The sequence below is a fragment of the Mytilus californianus genome, unplaced genomic scaffold, assembly GCF_021869535.1.
Source record: "Mytilus californianus isolate M0D057914Y unplaced genomic scaffold, xbMytCali1.0.p SCAF_3, whole genome shotgun sequence".
Lineage (NCBI taxonomy): Eukaryota > Metazoa > Mollusca > Bivalvia > Mytilida > Mytilidae > Mytilus > Mytilus californianus.
Genome location: NW_026262679.1, coordinates 87,091,126 through 87,110,689, shown reverse-complemented (window position 1 = coordinate 87,110,689; position 19,564 = coordinate 87,091,126). Strand labels below are relative to the sequence as shown.

General features: G+C 32.0%; 1 protein-coding gene across 1 annotated transcript in view; it reads left to right on the top strand.

Moving 5' to 3' along the window:
- Window positions 1-1,197: 1,197 nt before the first annotated feature.
- Window positions 1,198-19,564, top strand: part of LOC127735306 (synaptic vesicular amine transporter-like) — a 44,852-nt gene continuing 26,485 nt past the window's right edge. The window contains exon 1 of the mRNA XM_052245446.1: window positions 1,198-1,314. The gene's annotated coding sequence lies outside the window, so the exon portion shown is untranslated. The remainder of the gene's footprint in view (window positions 1,315-19,564) is intronic.

Below are 19,564 nucleotides of genomic sequence, written 5' to 3'. Positions count from 1 at the left end.
ATTTTTTTTTCCCAGTATAAAATCTAAAACCGCTTGTAATTTCCATGTTCGGACTGAATAAGTTGTTTTTGTTGATATTATTAGTTTTACACTATTTTGATCGTACTTTTTCTAAATCTACATTATACTGTTAAATTACATAGTCCAATTTCAATTATTTAAAATCGTTCTTATATCTTTCATTTATAATCATAGTTATGTCACATACAATTGGACGTGGTAAATATCGGTACCAATTACCAAATAAGACCAATAAGACAGTGCAGTTAGAAAAGATCTGTACCAATTACCAAATAAGACCAGTAAGACAGTGCATGTAGAAAAGATCTGTACCAATTACCAAATAAGACCATTAAGACAATTGCACAGATGTGAAAGATCTTTCATTTAAAGATTAAAGTTTTTATATCCGGCTCTTTGATTGATATTTATCAAAATGTCGTGTTTAGTCTCTTTAGTGTGTAAATAGGTATTATATATCACATATAATTATAATCTTTCAATCTTTTATGAATATGAAATAAAAAAACATAAAACATACATTCAAAATGTAAAATCTGTTAGAAAAGCCAAATTTGGGCATACACATGTATATATAATTAATAATTGTTCATCGTGGTCTTGTGACGAAATAATACACGCCATATGATTCATCTTTTCGTAACTATGTGGGGGTTTATTTTTGACTATGTAACAAATCTGTTTTGGAAGGAATTTCAATTTCAAAGTTTCGACTCATGTTGCATTCGTGACTAAATATCCTCTTTTAACGCCATCGAATTTGTAAAAAATCGAAGAGGGAAATAAATACATAATTCTAAAACAAATATCATAAATAACAACAACAAATGACAAAAATGACAAATTATAATCTGGTAAAATGTATAATTGTTTAGTTATCTACTTTTTCTATTTGCTCTCTTTTCAAGTTTTGCTGTAATGATACTATAGCAGAAATGGGTTTGAGATTTAAACTCGATTCTTATAATGAATAGCCATTACTGAAATCAAATCAAAACATCTATTGACAAGAAGGACAAACTTAATGCATTTATTAATAGGGAAGCATCGACCGCCATTTAACGTATACGGTCCAGCGTTTCTCATTGGTGTTAGGCGTTGGTACGTAATGAAGCCCAATTCCTATAAATATTGATGCTACGTTCAAAAACCAATTTCTGACTGTTAATGATTAAAACAACTTTAGAACATGCTTGCTACATCGTTCATAATGGGAAAATAATTGGAATTTCTAAACTATTTTAAAAACTTATCGTCAGTAGATAGAGTATGTGATAAGCGAAACAATTTAAAGTGAGTACAACTTTAGAATATTTAAATATGGCTACTAATTATATTTTGCAATCGTTGTTAACATCTCTTAATTTTCATGTTAATAGGCACTAAAAGAACATTCTTCATAATTTAAATCATAGCATCTCTTAATTTTCATTTTGATTAGTACTAAAAGAACATTTCCCATAATTTAAATCATCGATCATTTTGTTATTATTATTTTTTTTTTTATTAATTGCAGACGTTTTTAATATTAGGCCCAAAATAACTCTATTTGATTTTAATCGCGTGTTTCCAAAAATGATATCATATATATATGCTTCTAAAGTGTAATGTAAACAAAACAAAATGCGAAATGTCATGTTTTTAAAATTGAATAAATCTATAAATGGAAGGATTACGGTTGTTTCAAAATCTGTGCATATAAGACAAGAGCTATTCTGGAAATGGTCAGAAAAAAAACCAAACAGAATCTCTTTACATCGTACTTGCTGACATAGCATTTGTAACTTCAGTTTAGGAACGTAGAATTCCATTCGGAACAAAGTCCTTCTTTTGACAAACGTCAGTTCATCATAAAGGTATGCCATTTGGTAAAATAAATCTTTTTCCATTTTCTTAGTGCCAAACCCTAAAAAGATTTTGGTATTGTGAAGATTCTTATAATTTTTTTTTCTCTTATGAGTTTTAAACTTACCTTTTCTACCATTTATTTAAGTGGTTTATATTTGAAATAAAACTACGTTTCATCTTCTACTTTAATTTGCGTTTGCGATACGGACATGCAATGCTTACAACTCGATGTAAATTATTTACAGTCACTGCATTATTTCTGAACAAAATTTCTGAGTTTAATATAAGTGAAACGACGGGTTTTACTGATGAAGTAGAAACAGGTTTTGGCCATAGTGTTATTTGTTTCTCTTCGACGTATAAGTTTTGAATGTCCCCTTGGTATATTCCGCCTCTGTTTATGTTTTTTAGGCAACTGTGCTTACCCCCCGGATATTGGTACGGTTCGTGTAGCTTGATCTCTCGTTATCTGTGTAGTGTTTTTTGTTTGTATGAATTTTTATTCAAACTAACAAACATTATTCTTATGATATCATGCTTGCATTTTCAAAGGTACCAGATTTTGGCGTACTAATTATCATCCAATGTCTGTCGAATAAAAACATGAATTCAAGGTCAACATAACCTCAAGAATATTATAGCTGGTTAATTTGACAAATCTGAATGTTTTATTATACACACAAGAGCAACAACAACCATACCAAGTTTTTGCTTTATTTGTTTGTTTGTTTGTTTTGTATTTTATTTTACGTTTTTATTGGTTATCTTTTTTTTTGCTTCAAAATTGTAAATATGTTATTAAAGTTGTAAAACGATTTAAAGGAAACGGTTTTGAAGATTAAGTCTTTTGAATGTCATGGTGCCATTTTTTATGTAACAATCAAATGAAAACAGCTTAGAAGATACTTCTTATCATAAAGGGTTAAGGCTATCCTGCATAATATCTGGAAGCTTACAGGTAACTTTCTTCTCAAAGATGATACTTCTTTTGTTAATATGCTATTATCCCAAATCCTGACACCCAATATTTACCACATTAAATTCTAACATTCCTGTGGAATATGACACATTTTTAACAGCATCTATATCTTTTAACTGTCATTTGTTTAAAAACGTATCGATTGATACCACTTTTAGGTTTAAAAGAACTATTAACAGCTCGAAGTAAAATATTGTAATATAAAGCGTTACTAAAATTAAAAATCAAAATCAAAAATTGTCTTCAGTTTTTTTTTATAGAATAAAAGATCAATTTAAAGGTGTAGGCGGCCGGAACAAAGGCTACATCTGCTTTTATTTCTATGTAGAATCTATAGTTAGATAAATATTTCTTGTATATGGGTAAGCTACAATTGCGGGGGCGTTCACTGTATGGTTATGTGGGCTAATAAATGAACACCCACGATTGTTCGATATGCAAATAATGTGTTTCATACAGACAATATCTCAAATAATTAATCAGTTTTATCAATTAAATTGAATTTCCGACTAAAAGGCGTAAATCTGAGGCATCAACTAATTTTATTTATTCCATTAAAAAACCCTTCGGCTAAAGAAAATTTTCAAATCTAAAACTTATGCAACTTTCATTTGTCTCCGAGAGTGACTTAAAATGTTTTGAGATACAATATCTACTAATTTCCTTTGAAATTATAAACTCAAAGTGCCTTATTGGACAATTAAAAAAAAGAAAAAAAGAAGAAAAGCTTACCAACTATAGAACAAATGAATAACGTTTGTTCTTATCCTGATTTCATGCTTGCATTTTCAAAGGTACCAGATTTTGGCACAAGCCTTCCCACATGTACATGTATAACAGTCATTTATGGTTTCATGCAAGTTTTATATGAAACTTTCAATATTGGATAAAAATGAATTGTTTTTGCGTTATTTGAAGGGTTTTCTTCGTGGACCAATCAGATTGTTCCTTGTATGCTGTTGTCATTTATGGTTTCATGCAAGTTTTATATGAAACTTTCAATATTTGATAAAAATGAATTGTTTTTGCTTAATTTAAAGGTTTTTCTTCATGGACCAATCAGATTGTACTTTATATGCTGTTATGTACTTTTGACAAATATGGCTTTCCTATATCGTTTCTTTCTAAGTTCTAACCTCTCACATTGTTTCAGCACTTGACTTCTCTAAACGTTCCTAATGAAGGTTCAACCAAAACAGGTACCGAGTACATTGATATTGGTATAATGTGTTTATGTTACTATTTTAAGTCGTTTTATTGACAAGAGATTGTATATGCTACTTGAAAATTTCGATATAGGTCATTATTTTTTGTTAATCCTCTCTTAACCTTATTTGATTTAACTCTGCTTAACGCTCCGTTATCACTCTATTACAACGAATTCAGAAAGATTCATGTTGAAATGTAACTTTCACAATGTTTGGGGATTCTGTTACGTTTATTTTAATACTAAAACCTTCCACTATGGCAGAATATTTGGTCCCGGGTGTAGTACTATCCGATGGAGATTATCCCAGGAACACGTGACAAGGGAAGGGATTCGGTATAATGCGACAATAGACTGACAGTTCAGAGCATACCTTCCACAAATTTTGTACATGGCACGTAAATGGTCTAGATAAAATATTTTAATTGTGAATTTTGGGTTTATATAAGATACATATCAATAATTTAATTTCGGATGTAACACGTCCTCTGATTGGCTGAAAGTTTTTTGTCAATCAGCTCATAAACATAATTTTTTCATGTGACCGTGACGTCGTCAACGTTTTTTCATGATTTACTCCTTAAAAATGGAATTTAGAATTAAATTATAAGGAATGACTGTTATATTTTTTTCTGTCTATTCGAAATAACCTCAAAAATGTGGTGCACACTTTTAAATAACACCCTGCGCGGGTTATTCATAGTGCACCACATTTTTGATGTTATTACCTCATAGACAGAACAAATATAACAGTCATTCCTTAAATAATTAAATTAACATTGCAATTTATTCAGGCGAAGTTAACTAAAACGTAGACAAATTAGGTATTTTAAGTCACGTTTTGGATTTGATGCTTCTAGCTATTCATGTATTTGATAGTCATCATATCCTAAGTTTTTCCTGAATCATGCGTATTTCCCTGCGTTTAAAGATTAAGGTCGATATAGACACTTAAATTCATTTACTATAGACTTTCCTTAGAAATACCGGAAACATTGTCTAAATGTATTTACATTTCAATCTAATTTTAAAAAAAATAAGTCACCATAATCTTTTTCAAGACGAATGGGTTTCTGATTACTATAACTGATTATTTCATACATTTATAAACTGAAATCATAGTTAGTGATCTAAACAAAGCCTAATCAGTATGTTTTACGACTAAAGAGACGATAAACTTTTAAATTTGTTAACTATCCATTTTTATGTAGACTCTAGTTCATTCCAGCAGAACCTACATATCGAGAATATATTTCAAAGTTGAAACGGTTTTTCTAAGCTCGCGTTTCTTATCATCATTACCTTGACAGAGGGCTGCTCTTTACATGTAAGCTACAAATTCCAGGCTTATTGGACGTAGAGATGAAGTCTCTTCTTCTAAAGTTCAATTGATGCCAAAATGGTTGACCGTACTTTATGGAGTATTTGTTTCACAGATGACTACGGTTATGCTCCAGTTGTCATAGTCACAATCCGGCAATACTTTCCGCGTGTATGACATAAACAAATGTGACTTATAATCGGGTTTTACTTGCTATGAGCAAAACTACTATTCTTCTAGTGGAACAGGAGCTGCTTATCCGTTCGGAGCATCCAAGTATGATTCGGACATCTAAGTTAAAAATGAATAAAATGTCACGTCGACTAAAAATGCCTCGAAAGGAAAATTTTAATTTGGAAGTTTGAAATTACAAACTTCTTTGTCAAACGTGCGATCAACGTTTTCCGAGAGGAGATGGAATACTAGTATATAAATACATGCAATTGTTTTTCATCATATTCCAAATACCACTGTATTTCAGTATTAGACAGGTTGAATTGTTCGCTACTGATATATGTTTTGACATCATAGATTGCTCTTTGGCATATTTAGATAGACCAACTAGGACACTCGGGGACATATTCTATAGGAAATAAAATAAAATCCAAAGAACAGTCATGTATTTCGATTTACAACAAATATAAACGATAACAAGGATAATTAAAAACACTGAAATAGACTACACCAACCACTAACTTCCAACCGAGTCCCCGAAAAAATACCAGACATAAGAACAAAGACAAACATCAACGAACACCGCACGGTCTAGATAGCTTGATGCTGGCGCTCAATGTGATTGGGTTAAACCAGTTAAAATCCCTCCCCTTTAAGTAACAAGGCTGTATGTCGGAAAACTAAACCACATTGCTAAAAACGGAGCGTCTTTTGTTCCGTCTAGCAGGAAGAATAGGTAAAAATCTCTATGTTTCCGGCCATCCGTTTGCGCATGCTCAAATATCAGCAGCAGTGTCATGAGACGCGGAAAGTGTACCGGATGAGGTACCGGATTGCATACGCACGTTGCAATGGACGGTTTGAGAATTGAAGATCGTGTTTTACATTTAAAGATGTCCGTAAGAAACTTAGAGAGAATGTGATTGATTTAAAAACAAACCTCTATAGGACAGACTCCAGAACATAAGCATGTGCATTTAAACTGAGAGGAATAAAGCGCGAAATCAAACTGAAATTGTTGATTTATCCCATAACCCTTAGGTATCAATGGAGGGAAAACGCATAAACACAATTCACAGGAAAACGACTAAATAAAATGTACTTGGCTGCATGATTTGTAAGTTCTACTACAACGGAGATCTATGAACATGCACTGATATGCCTGGACTGGGAATAGTATACCAAGTTTGGGGTAACTTTGAAACCCCCTTTTTATATTATTCTGTTTTATTTATTTTCTTAATAAAACAATATTATATTTTTGCTATTATAAAAACAATCTTACTTTGGGGGCAGTTTACATGTACATACCCTTTTCTCTTATTTTCTATGTGTTAAAAATCATCTTACATTTTAAATAAAAAAATCGAGCAAAATCATTTGACGACTTCATTGGAACCAAACTTCAAGGAAATGATAAATTCATGATCTTTTTTTAGCAATTATAGATTTCCGTTGAAGCCATAACTCACTGGTTCGACTCCTAACCTTGCAGGAAATTCATAGGTAGAACATAAAAAGAAAGAGGAGAGGCATGTTTGGCCCCAAATCCCCTAGAAGCAAGAAAAGAAAGACTACATTCTACAATGGGTACCACTAAAACCACTTAACCAAAATATATTCATTATTCATTGTTATGTACGGCCGGGAAAATAGCATTATAGCAGAGAAAAACTATTCTTCTGGATGGCCGGAAGAATAGACATTTTTAGATATTTTCCCGGCTAGCCAGAAGAATAGCCACTGCATATAAAAAACAAGGAAATAAATAAATGGCCCATAATTAAGAAAGAAGGATCAAACTGTGCTAACTACTACAGGAAGCTAGCTAAGGTAGCTACAGCTGTTGCTTGGACACTGCCTCTGATGAAAGCACAAGTATCTGAAACAACACCTCTAACAGGTTTCATGGCGTCTTATATATAAATTTAATTGAAATGGGTAGTATTTGTGAAAGGCCAGTAAATATTTAAAATCGTCAGAACCATTTTAGCTAAATTAATATATATATCACGCCTATAGAACATGTTTCTTTTTCAATGAAAGCCTACGTTTGACTCTTTTCTTCCAATTATTGTCATTTTCTCTTGTCTGTTTTACGACAGTCTTTAGTTTTTCACGCCACCAGGTATATTTAGTTATATTCTTCCCGGCAATATTTATCGGACCACAAATCGATAAATTAACATGTTAAATATCCAATTTTTAACAGGAATACCATCATATAAAGTAACAAATGACAAATGAATATATCTTAACAAACAATCGAGAATGATAACACATTTTTCATTTGGGAAATTATAAGCCAAAATCTAATAGCCATAAAGAATTAGTTGTTCGAAATATTAGATTTTGTCATAGTGTTTATTTGTTGTTTGTTTGTTTTTTTGTCTGTTTACTTTTTGTTTCTTTTTATATTTGTACTTTTTATTCCGTTAATGGCGTTACATGTACTGATATTATAGCATGTATAGCAAATTAAAAGTTTAACTGATTTAAGAGTGAAAATTGAAAAAAAAATTGGTAACAAACCTGTCATTCTTTGGGACTACTGATCTTTATCTCTTTAACTGTCCATACCTAAAGGATCAATGATTTTATTGGTACCTTTCGTGATATTACACTGATACTGATGTCGGTCAAGTTTTGTGGCATGCATATAGTACTTTAATAATTTGAAACCATTTGATAATCTCTATATGTGCTTTTCGTTGAGTGTATCTTAATATTTGAAGTCCGTGATTTACCCCGTATTTGCTTTTGTAAAATTGTTTTCGTACATGTACCAAATTTTCTCTTGCGCTAACAATATCTGTTTTGTACCACCCTTTTCCGTCCTCAGCAATATCAATTCATGAGAACCTCAGCTGCCGCAATTACTGGCACACAAAAATCGCGCTTATAATATGCTTTGAGGTGCTACCATTATCCTGCAATCAATATTTCTATTGATATCTTTGTCTCAATCTAGACTAAGTATTCCATCTTGTTTAAAATCATAAACTGTTGACAGGTTCAATAATCAACCACTTCTAGTTGAAGAATGGCTGCAAATTATTTTACATTTGATATCCTTAACTGTTTTATACAATCTGCGACACCCATTAGTTATAACAATGCATGTTTTTAACTAACTTAGAAGTCTCACATTTCTGTCATCAGCGCAAAATGCAGACAGTCTTTTGTAGACCACTTTAAAATTTAATATAAAACTATTAAAAGTGCATTTTTGATTGTAAATGTAAACTTAATTACTGTAAAAAATAAATAAAACACAAAAGAACAAAACATCAAAGAGCAAAGACAGTTTTGAACAAATAAACGATTTAAATCAATTGGAAAACGCTCCAAATATAACAGGACATAGTTGTGAAAAGGGAATTGATATAAAACGAACAACGCTAGACTTCAAATCTTTTAACGCCTGATTGTAATAATTTCAGTGAAACATGTTATTTTAGGTGGATAATTTCTGCTATCTGTTCTGTTTGCTTCAAATTTCCACCTAAAGTACGTAGTTCCTTTCAGAATATAAAGATACCGTGTTCAACATAATGTTCTTACAAGCCCTTCTTCTACCAAAGAAAGAATCTTTTGTTAGACTTGACATGATAATATTACTATAATAGCATGTATTTAAAAAAAAAGGGGTATGAATTGAGTATGTTTGGGATCGACCCCACTTACTTGATAAAAAAAACATATATAAACTCATCGAAGAAACCAGGCTTATCACATGTATTTGGTTCGCCAAACGCGCGTTTTGTCTACATAAGACTCATCAGTTACGATCGAATCAAAACAGTCGAAAAGCAAATTCAAGTACAAAGCTGAAGAGCACTGACAAAAAAAACCTGTAACCTTTATTTATATTCCAGTACAAAAGTTTAAAAAAACTATAATTCATTGATATCCTGGTTAAAAGTATTACGTCGTAATGACGTTAACTGGATCACTTCACTTAAAAACTCGAAGCTATAAAACCATTATCGTGTAATTTCATACTTTCTTGATCAAACCGCAATGGTTATTTAAACATCAGATTTAACCACTCACATTGCTATCGCTAAATGTTGTAGATGTTTCAGTTCGCTGTGTTTGTTTTTCTTGTGTAAGTTTTGTTCGAAGGACGTAGAAACCAACATTTTCCATCAATATTCATACTTTTTAATGCAACTTAGTTTTGGTACGACAGCAATCTGCACCGCAAAACATTATTCGACCATTTGTTACAGCTATCAGAAATTGAAATCGATTGTAACACAAGAAGAATTTGTCCGTTATGTAAACAATTCCAGTACCCTAATCCTCTTTGATGAGATATGGAAATAGGAGATATGTATAGGCAATATTAATACAAGGCTTTTCTATCGTACTTATATGCATAAATATGCATACGGTGTCTCGAAATATTACTTTATATGCGTGGAGGGCTAAATTGGTTAGGTTTTGTTTCGGAATATTATCAATACTTTTATATTAAGAGCTAGAGATGGCGAGTGGTCGTGTTAGCTTGATGACTTTCATTCTGTCATGTCAGCGATTCTTGATATTTAATGTAATTGAAAAGAAGAAAAAGAATATTCCGGTAATATCTTGACAATTACTGTCGAAACTAAAGTTGTCCACCATAATAGAATATACTAATAGTATAATTTTAATGTATTTCAATACACTTACCTCGTTATTCGTGTATTTGATGTTTTGAGTCAAAGTTGGCTTAAACTTGTGACATCTACCCCTCCCCTCCCCCCCCCCCCCCCAAAAAAAAAAAACAAAAACAAAAACAAACCCCGCTTATGTATATAAAGGGTCTTTATCCTTTTTGATTAAAAAATAAGGAGGTATGGTAATACTATGATGACCAATGAGGTAACTACCCAAAAAGACCAAATGACTAAAATTTAAGTACCCTTTTCTGTTCTGTGTCTCCACCAATCAATATGTATAAGTAGCCCTTTTCTGACAAAACTTTGTATTTTGTTGTTTACTAAAACTAGAAAAAATTACAAAAATGTAACTTTTGCTGAATGAGAAATATATTTGGACCATTTTGAGCCTAAGTTTACTTGTCAATGAATTTGCCTTACATTTTTTAAAGCAGATTGCTAAATAGTTTCTTTCTGAAAGCTTCAGAAAACTAGGGTTCAATTTTCGGAACGCCATGATCTGTCATGGAAGGATGATAGATGTACGATTCAGGATATATATATATAGTTCTCATAATTTAAATTAAGGTTAAATATCAAGAGAGCTGTGAAAATGGAATACTTTGGGTGATTAGATAGGGGTTTTGAATTGGTGGTATTACACGTACAATATGATTTGATTTTGAATTCTGGAATAATCATTGTCAGGCATGCTACCAAAAGTTGTGCACATAATATGTGAATTGTTAAAGACCTAACGGACAGATCGATATTGTATTTGAAAGAATTATTAACGTTTTTGATATGAAAAATTGTTATGTAGATATTTATATAGATTAGACCGTTGGTTTTCCCGTTTGAATGGTTTTACACTAGTAATTTTTGGGGCCCTTTATAGCTTACTGTTCGGTGTGAGCCAAGGCTCCGTGTTGAAGACCGTACTGTGACCTATAATGGTTTACTTTTATAAATTTTGACTTGGATGGAGAGTTGTCTCATTGGCACTCATACCACATCTTCTTATATCTATTCAATGTCTCTTTCAATTTAGTGAACAAAAGAACAGAGAGTCGTTTTCTCACATAAAATTCATTTCAGCAAAACGAATTTCACTAACACAAGTGCCAAACTCGGATACTTAGGAAGAAAAAGCTGGTTTTTATCTCGTTATATTAGATAACAATGAAGGCTAAGAGTCAGCTTTGATTATTGCATATTTAGTTTTATTGTCACCATTATAGTTAGCTTAATCAGTTTGATATATCCATATCAGTTTGCTGCAGGTTTGCTAAGAATTTTACTGATATAATCTTTCTTGTGATTCAAATATTTACGTATCTCTTTTTTGAATTAACTCCAGGAGATGTACCCTTATCCTAAAGGTGTTTTATGATGAGTTTTCAGGGTGGCTTAGAGTCGACAGGTTTGGCATCGAAGAAGAGATATTTTTTTTTAGGAATCGTGTAACCAAAAATGTTCTTAAAATAGCCCTAACAATCTCGGGTATTTAAATTTCAGTTTGAATTATACTGATGACGAAGTCCAAAAAAATTAAAACTTTCAGTATAAAATATCTAAATAGATCTATATAAGGTTAATTGTTAGGAACACCATAAAACAGTGTAATGCAATGAGTTTGGAACTTGTAATATACTGTCCTTATACACATACAAATATTGGTTCCAAATTGAGTACATGTAAGAGAGGGGAAGTCCATAAAATCTGACAAATTCAAACGTTCGAATATACAAACCAACAGCACGAACGCAAAACAACAGTCATGTTCCTGACTTGGTAATATCATTTTCTGAAGAAAATGGTGGATTACACCTGTATAGCTAGCTGAACCTCCCACTTGTATGACAGTTGTTTTTAGTTCCGTTATACTGACAAAAGAGAGACTTTGGATTTCCGACAAAATAAAGCAATGTATGCCAATGGATGACATACTAACAATGGTATCTGATCGGATGAACTTCACGGGATAATTCGGTTAACCACTGAACAAATTCAATAATACCTAAACTTTTAAGTAGTAAAGAGTATGTATGCTTCCTGAGATTGTTTAAGTCTATTTAAAGCATCAATGGACTATAATGTTGGATTTTTAATTGATGTAGTTGATAATGACGTCATTACATTAACAGACCAAATCGAATATTCCATTCATGTTTTATATTATCCAAATCCAGTTGATACAAATATTATACAAACAAAGTATAAAATAATTTTTAAACGAAAATTTTAACCAATAAAATGAAAAACCACTCACGTGGTGTATATATTTGGAACACATTTTCGAAGAGTAAGGTAATGTTTTCATTAATGTCGAAGAAATTTTTTATTTTTAAAGTTACAAGATTAAAATCAAACTGTTTAGTAATACTATAAGTGCGTCAGAATTGACAATAAACATCTCTCTTTTAATACTTCGCGCTCTTTAACGGATTTTGTAGGCAAATACGACGGATGTCGCATGCAACGTAGGATATGCTAACCCTTCCGGATCATCTATATCGATATCCCCTCCGGTTTGATCTTTATAGCTGTATCGTTGCTTTCTGATTTGTCTTCTATGAACCTTGTCGTCTGTATATCGATTATTTATTCTTCCCTTTGACTTTTTCGACCTGTTTAACTTATTCAGTATACCAAAAATAGGTTTAACTTATGTTATAATCTACATGGAATCTAAATATGTAATTTTTACAAACGCAAAAATTTGAACCACTTGCACGTAACGTGTAGACTACAAACTCTGCTCTGAAGTTAACTTCGCGACAATCGAACCTAATATAGGTAAACTTGTTCAAAGAAAACTCTAAAATAGAATCTACAGCTAACCAAAGAAGAGAATAGTTTTCATTTGCCAATGTATATTTTGAAGCGTTTCATTGTTGTTGAAGATAATGTTCAAAATTCGAACGTTTCAAATGCTGGTGTCTATAAAGATTTGGTCCAATGCAATTCTGCTCTCAGGCAGGATTTTATATTGCTCAGAAATCAAGATATAAAGAACAATTATAAACGGAGCAACGCGGACATTTTGTATCCAAAAAGGCATATTGTCTTTATGTCGTTAATATTGTTGAGATGTCTCATTGACGTTTTTAACCTACATGTCCATTTCTTCATATTATGATAAGGAGAAAAATTTCGGACGATTGAAGAGTACATTGGAGAGGTATTCCCGCAAATGTTTGATAGTCATTCAAAGAGAAAACTTTGTATTTCCATATTTCAGTATTTCAAACTATTAATATAAAATGGTAGAAGGGTTGATTTGGTCTTAACACTTCTTTCGTGAAACATCATAAAGAAGTACACTATTTCTCTCAAATCGTGAAAAAGGAACATACTATTTCCAGCAAATTTGTGTATAAGTATGATGGTATGCATTAAGACAACAGAAATAAAATTCTTTCCATTCTCCCAATAGCCTTCGGGAGCTCACTTGGTAGTGGGTCTCATTGGGGTCTAAGCGTGACCCGGGATTGCCGATTTTTTGTAAGCGTTACACGTGAAAGTCAAATTATTTTGCCGTGAAAACGGGAAATGAAGTCTAGCGGGATACGGGAAATTACAAAAAAATGAAAATTGCTTACGTACATAGTGTAAGCGGGATACGGGAATCTGACAAAACAGTAAGCGGGATCCGGGATCAGAACCCCCCAATGGGACCCCCTTGGTAGCACCTGCCTCATAATTATAATTGTGTACTTGAAAAAAAAAACTACTGTCAATTCTCCTTTTTATAGTTTGTAACAAAACGATTTGATTGGTTTTTTTTTCATTGAAATTCTATACGACTATACTCAAAACCCTAACTTAACCCTGTCATATCTTACACCAGGGACCATGTCAGTTGTTGACCGTTTAGGGTATGTTATATTCACCTACCTTAGCAAGCTAAGCTATATTTGAAGAATTATAATATTAAAAACTTGGTCAATGCCGCTGATGGTGGACTGTAAGATCACTATAGAATACCATCAGCCCATTATCTAGAGCTTATAGGTCCTGATTGAATGATTATGATCGTGAATGTTTCAGTTAATCTAATAATTATACAATTTTACTTATTCTAATATAGCAACTCCCTAAGGTACAGTTGATCTTAGATGGTTTTGGTCGTTTTATTTATATCTTAGATGGTTTGGTTGTTTTATTTAGATCTTAGATGGATTTAGTTGTTTTATTTTGACACTTTTTGGTTTTGTAGCTCAATTTAATTATGCGTATAGCGTATTGCTTGCTATATATAGGTCCTGATTGAATGTTCTTATGCCATGTTTATTTGCATGGGATATTTAGCTGTAAACTAACGACTTCTTTCATTTTGATAAATCAAACCAACTGTTTATTGAGCATGACTTAAATCAGAGACGAGAAATTGAGAATTGCAGATACCAAAAATTAATAACATCAGAAAAATAACCGGAGACCAGAAATGCAATAATCACTACAAGATCATTACTCTTTATTTAAGGAACATCAGATCTATTAAACCCAAAGAACTATGTAACTGATGGTACTCGGGCGAGTTGTTTAAAATGTAATAATAGACTGGAGTATTGATAGATACATGTGGTGCAAGTCGATAGGGATCTTAGGGGTCTGATCTATGTGCTGCAAGTCGATAGGATCTTGGGGATCGGATCCATGTGCTGCAAGTCAATAGGAATCTGATGCTTGTTTTTTAAGACAGGATATTAAAAATAACTACATGGTAATACATAGGTGACTAAGCAGACTTTGGATCGGGGTGTGGAAAAAATGAATATATTAGCAACTTAATATAATTTTTTATGTTATAGTTATTGAATTGTTTGTCTTAAAATTGGTAGAGAGGAAATATTAGAGTTCCCAATTTTGGAGTGAGGGTCTGTAGTCCCTTTACCCATTGTATTAGTCTTCTCAAACTTTATGTTATAGTTATTGAATTGTTTGTCTTAAAATTGGTAGAGAGGAAATATTAGAGTTCCCAATTTTGGAGTGAGGGTCTGTAGTCCCTTTACCCATTGTATTAGTCTTCTCAAACTTTAGACCGCGAGCATACCTGATGGTACTCGGGCGAGTTGTTTAAAATGTAATAATAGACTGGAGTATTGATAGATACATGTGGTGCAAGTCGATAGGGATCTTAGGGGTCTGATCTATGTGCTGCAAGTCGATAGGATCTTGGGGATCGGATCCATGTGCTGCAAGTCAATAGGAATCTGATGCTTGTTGTGCAAATCAATATAGATCTGATGCATGTGGTTCAAGTCGATAGGAGTCTGATGCATGTATGTGCTGATATGCAATTTTAAATCTACAAAGAATTATATGCTTTTTCTTTGCCGAGATTTCAATTGACGTCAACTGTGAAAGAATCGAACTTTTCATTCATGCTTTTTTTTCAAACCGAGGAAGCCGTTAATCGGTAACTATCATTTAACTTTTAACAATACATTATGCCATGTTTATTTGCATGGGATATTTAGCTGTAAACTAACGACTTCTTTCATTTTGATAAATCAAACCAACTGTTTATTGAGCATGACTTAAATCAGAGACGAGAAATTGAGAATTGCAGATACCAAAAATTAATAACATCAGAAAAATAACCGGAGACCAGAAATGCAATAATCACTACAAGATCATTACTCTTTATTTAAGGAACATCAGATCTATTAAACCCAAAGAACTATGTAAATAGAAATCCAAATAAACAAAACAGTTCTTGATTTATCCGCACTTCAACTGTATTTTTTACCAATGTTAGCTGAGAGAGAGTACGTGTTGCAAGAAACGATATGTAGCTTACCGATACAATCGACATATTTTATAATTGAAAACAAAATCACTGCGTTTTTTTAAGACAGGATATTAAAAATAACTACATGGTAATACATAGGTGACTAAGCAGACTTTGGATCGGGGTGTGGAAAAAATGAATATATTAGCAAGCAAAATTAAAACGAATGATTTTGTCCAGCTATACGTATTAATGATTGTTATGGAATTTGAAAGGTCAATATTTAATAATTTTTTTATGTTATAGTTATTGAATTGTTTGTCTTAAAATTGGTAGAGAGGAAATATTAGAGTTCCCAATTTTGGAGTGAGGGTCTGTAGTCCCTTTACCCATTGCCAGTGTGTTAAAACATTTATTTGTGGGAAAGCTAAAGAAAACAGTTAAGATGTAAAAACTAAAAGACAGTCAAAGAGATTATTAAACTATACTCTATCTGCATTCGTTTTACCAATGTGTGTATAGAGGTTTGTCTTGTTTTATGTTTCAGAATTTTAAGGAATTGCTTTATAAGCTTTGCTTATAAATTCTGGACATTTATATGAATATAGGTAGATGTATAGGTATACATGAAAATAACACTTAAATAGTTTATAGATCAAAAAAAAAATTGAACTACAAAAACCATCATAGATTTAGAGATATCTATGCTACCTCTATCGTTTTGTAAATTTACATTAAGGAAATAAAAATGTCTATGTCATCATGACATAGTCTTGACAGCCTACTCTAAATGTATTTTACAAAACGGCTGACATTACGCTATCGTATATTCACTATAGTTGTCACGAGTCGTTCCTTCTAATGTTTAATTTATCTGATTTGATTTAAAATCAGTAGAGAAATAAAATTTCCATAATAAAGACATTATTCTGAATCGAAAACACAATACATGAATATTGGCTGGTGGGATACTGGAGAAAAAAAATCTCTAATCAAACACGAGACCATCTTTATCTTGAAGCAAATTGCTTCCAAAACAGGATTGAATTATTTATCCATGTGTATTTTATAAATGACAATAGAGAGCGGTATTGTCATTTAGTCTTCCGGTAATTAATTAATTCATTATGAACAGGCACTCCTGGTCTTCTTCTGATATGAACATCTCTAAGAGACTGAAGTTTTCTGTCAACACATTGATCACTCCATTACTGCTGCATTGTCCTTTTATAGTTTTAATCTCTAAACAAATTGTTGAAGGAAGTCGTCAGGCGGAAATAAGAGTATTCTGGAGACGATATTTGACAAATTATTTATAGTAATCCAATGCACTTCGGTTGACATTTAAAGAAATAGAAAAAAAATCCTGTGTAAATTTGATAATCCAAGTATAAGCATTTTGACGATTTATGAGGACAAAACCTGGTTTGAAATGTCTTTATGACTGAAATCTCTCACTAGTGGGTATTTCCTTCACTTTTGACTGGTTTCGATGTTCTAAAACCGTTGCTTCTTATTGTTCCCACTGAAGTCCAATCCCGAGAAGTACCTCAAACAAAGCAGCTTTGGGTTTCTTTTACTTTTATATGTATATCATTTTGTACAGCACTAGGTCGATACCTCTGCTGATGGACTATCAGTCCTTGACGGTATCATCAGCTCAGTAGTCAGTACGTCGGTACTGACATGATTTATAACAAACTTTTCTCAAATAGTCCGTTTAACTTAGTGAATTTTGAAATTATAAAGAATAAAGGTTCCAACTACTTATCCAAAATTGTCCTAAGATGGATTTGGCTATTTTTTTTAGGTCCTTTTTGGTCATATAGCTCTTCAAATGTTTCGGTTCTTATACATCCTTGGCTTTCAAATATTCGGCTTTGAGCGTTCCTGGTGAAGGTAAATCCAGAAAAGCGCTTCGGACGCACGAAACTTATAACTTGTTGTTTTCATTTTTTTTCATACACAAAACTGAAAACTGTTGCTTCATTATATATGAACATTGCCTTAATATTTTTTCCTATTTTGAAACCATAAAAACTTGCATTTAAAATAACATGGATCAAAGAAGTTCCGTGTACATGATGATATTCATACTGTTGTTGTAAGAAGAAAACGGAAATAAAACAGCAATATATATTAATTACGCAAAAATTGAATCGTTGTTCGTTTTCTTTTTTTTTATACGTCGTTGTAATTGAAATAATTGATCTAATACCGAGTTGTTGTTAATTGGGTCAAACAATAGTCTGGTATTTTATTATAAAGACTATCGATGTATGATGTAAATTTACATTTTTATGAGGTTATTAGATAAAATTTTGCTCGTGTTTATATAAGCATATTGTATACCAATGTCCATTTATCAACAAACACAATGCAGTTGATAACAGTTTTATTATGCAATTTCTCATATTTCCTTTTATTCAAACAAATAAAAAAAACTATAGATATTTGACCGTTTTTGTTTTCACCAGTCATTTATTCATGTGTTGATTTAATGAATTAAATCACTGATAGCTGTAACAATCAGCGGCAAACAAGATCTCTATTGTTAGTGTAAATTGACAGGACAAATTTGTAAACAAAACCAATAAAATCAATTGAAAGCTTTGGTGTTCTGATGTGATAGCTGATAGTAATGACTTCGAGTATTCAGTAAAGATCTCATTTTGTTTGTCATGAAATGATTCCTAGACCGTAAAAACAATACAAACCGAGTGTCTGTCTGGTATAGTAAACAGATTGGTCGACCGAAACAAAGTTGTAAGAACGCACTTGTAAACGTATAACGCATTAATGATATTATTATTGGTTTTGAAATTGAAATCAAGGAAAAAATTAACTTGTTATAGTTAATATCTTTAAAGCAGTTTTAAGACGTTGACGAACAAATATTTCATGAAAGAGTAATGATTGCTAAATTAATAGTTTATTTTTTTTTGAAAGTATGAAAATAAAGTTCGTTTGATTTAAAAAAAAAAAATCTACGAAAAAGATTTTCGGAAACTGTGTGAAAAGTAAAATGATAAAAATACCGAACTCCAAGGAAAATTCAAAACGGAAAGCCCCTTATCCAATGTCAAAATCAAAAACTCAAAGAAATCAAACGAATGGAAAACAACTGTCATATTTCTGTTTAGATACAGGCATTCCTTATGTAGACAATGGTGGATTAAACCTGGTTTTATAGCTAGCTAAACCTCTCACTTGTATGATAGTCGCATAGAATTCCATTACATTGACAACAATTGTGTGAGCAAAACAAACATTCTTTGTTTAATTCGCATAACTATTATTCTATGTACATTTACTTTTGCTGTCAAACGTCGTTATCAAAGTTCTCTCCCCTTATCGCAATGCAACAGAATTCCAAAAAGTGTATACAATGTATTATACAGTTTTTAACTGAATGTCTGGAAAACAAAATCATTTTAGATGCACATTTATCTATGGTTTCTGGTATATAATATATCAATTATGAATAAATGTTTTTTTTCTGTTTCTAGAACCGTACAAAATATTACAATAAGCCGACAAGATCCCTACAGCTTCCCTAAATGACATTAAAACTGAATTAAAAACCAAATCGTAACCTATTGACGTCGAAAAAACTACGCAAGAC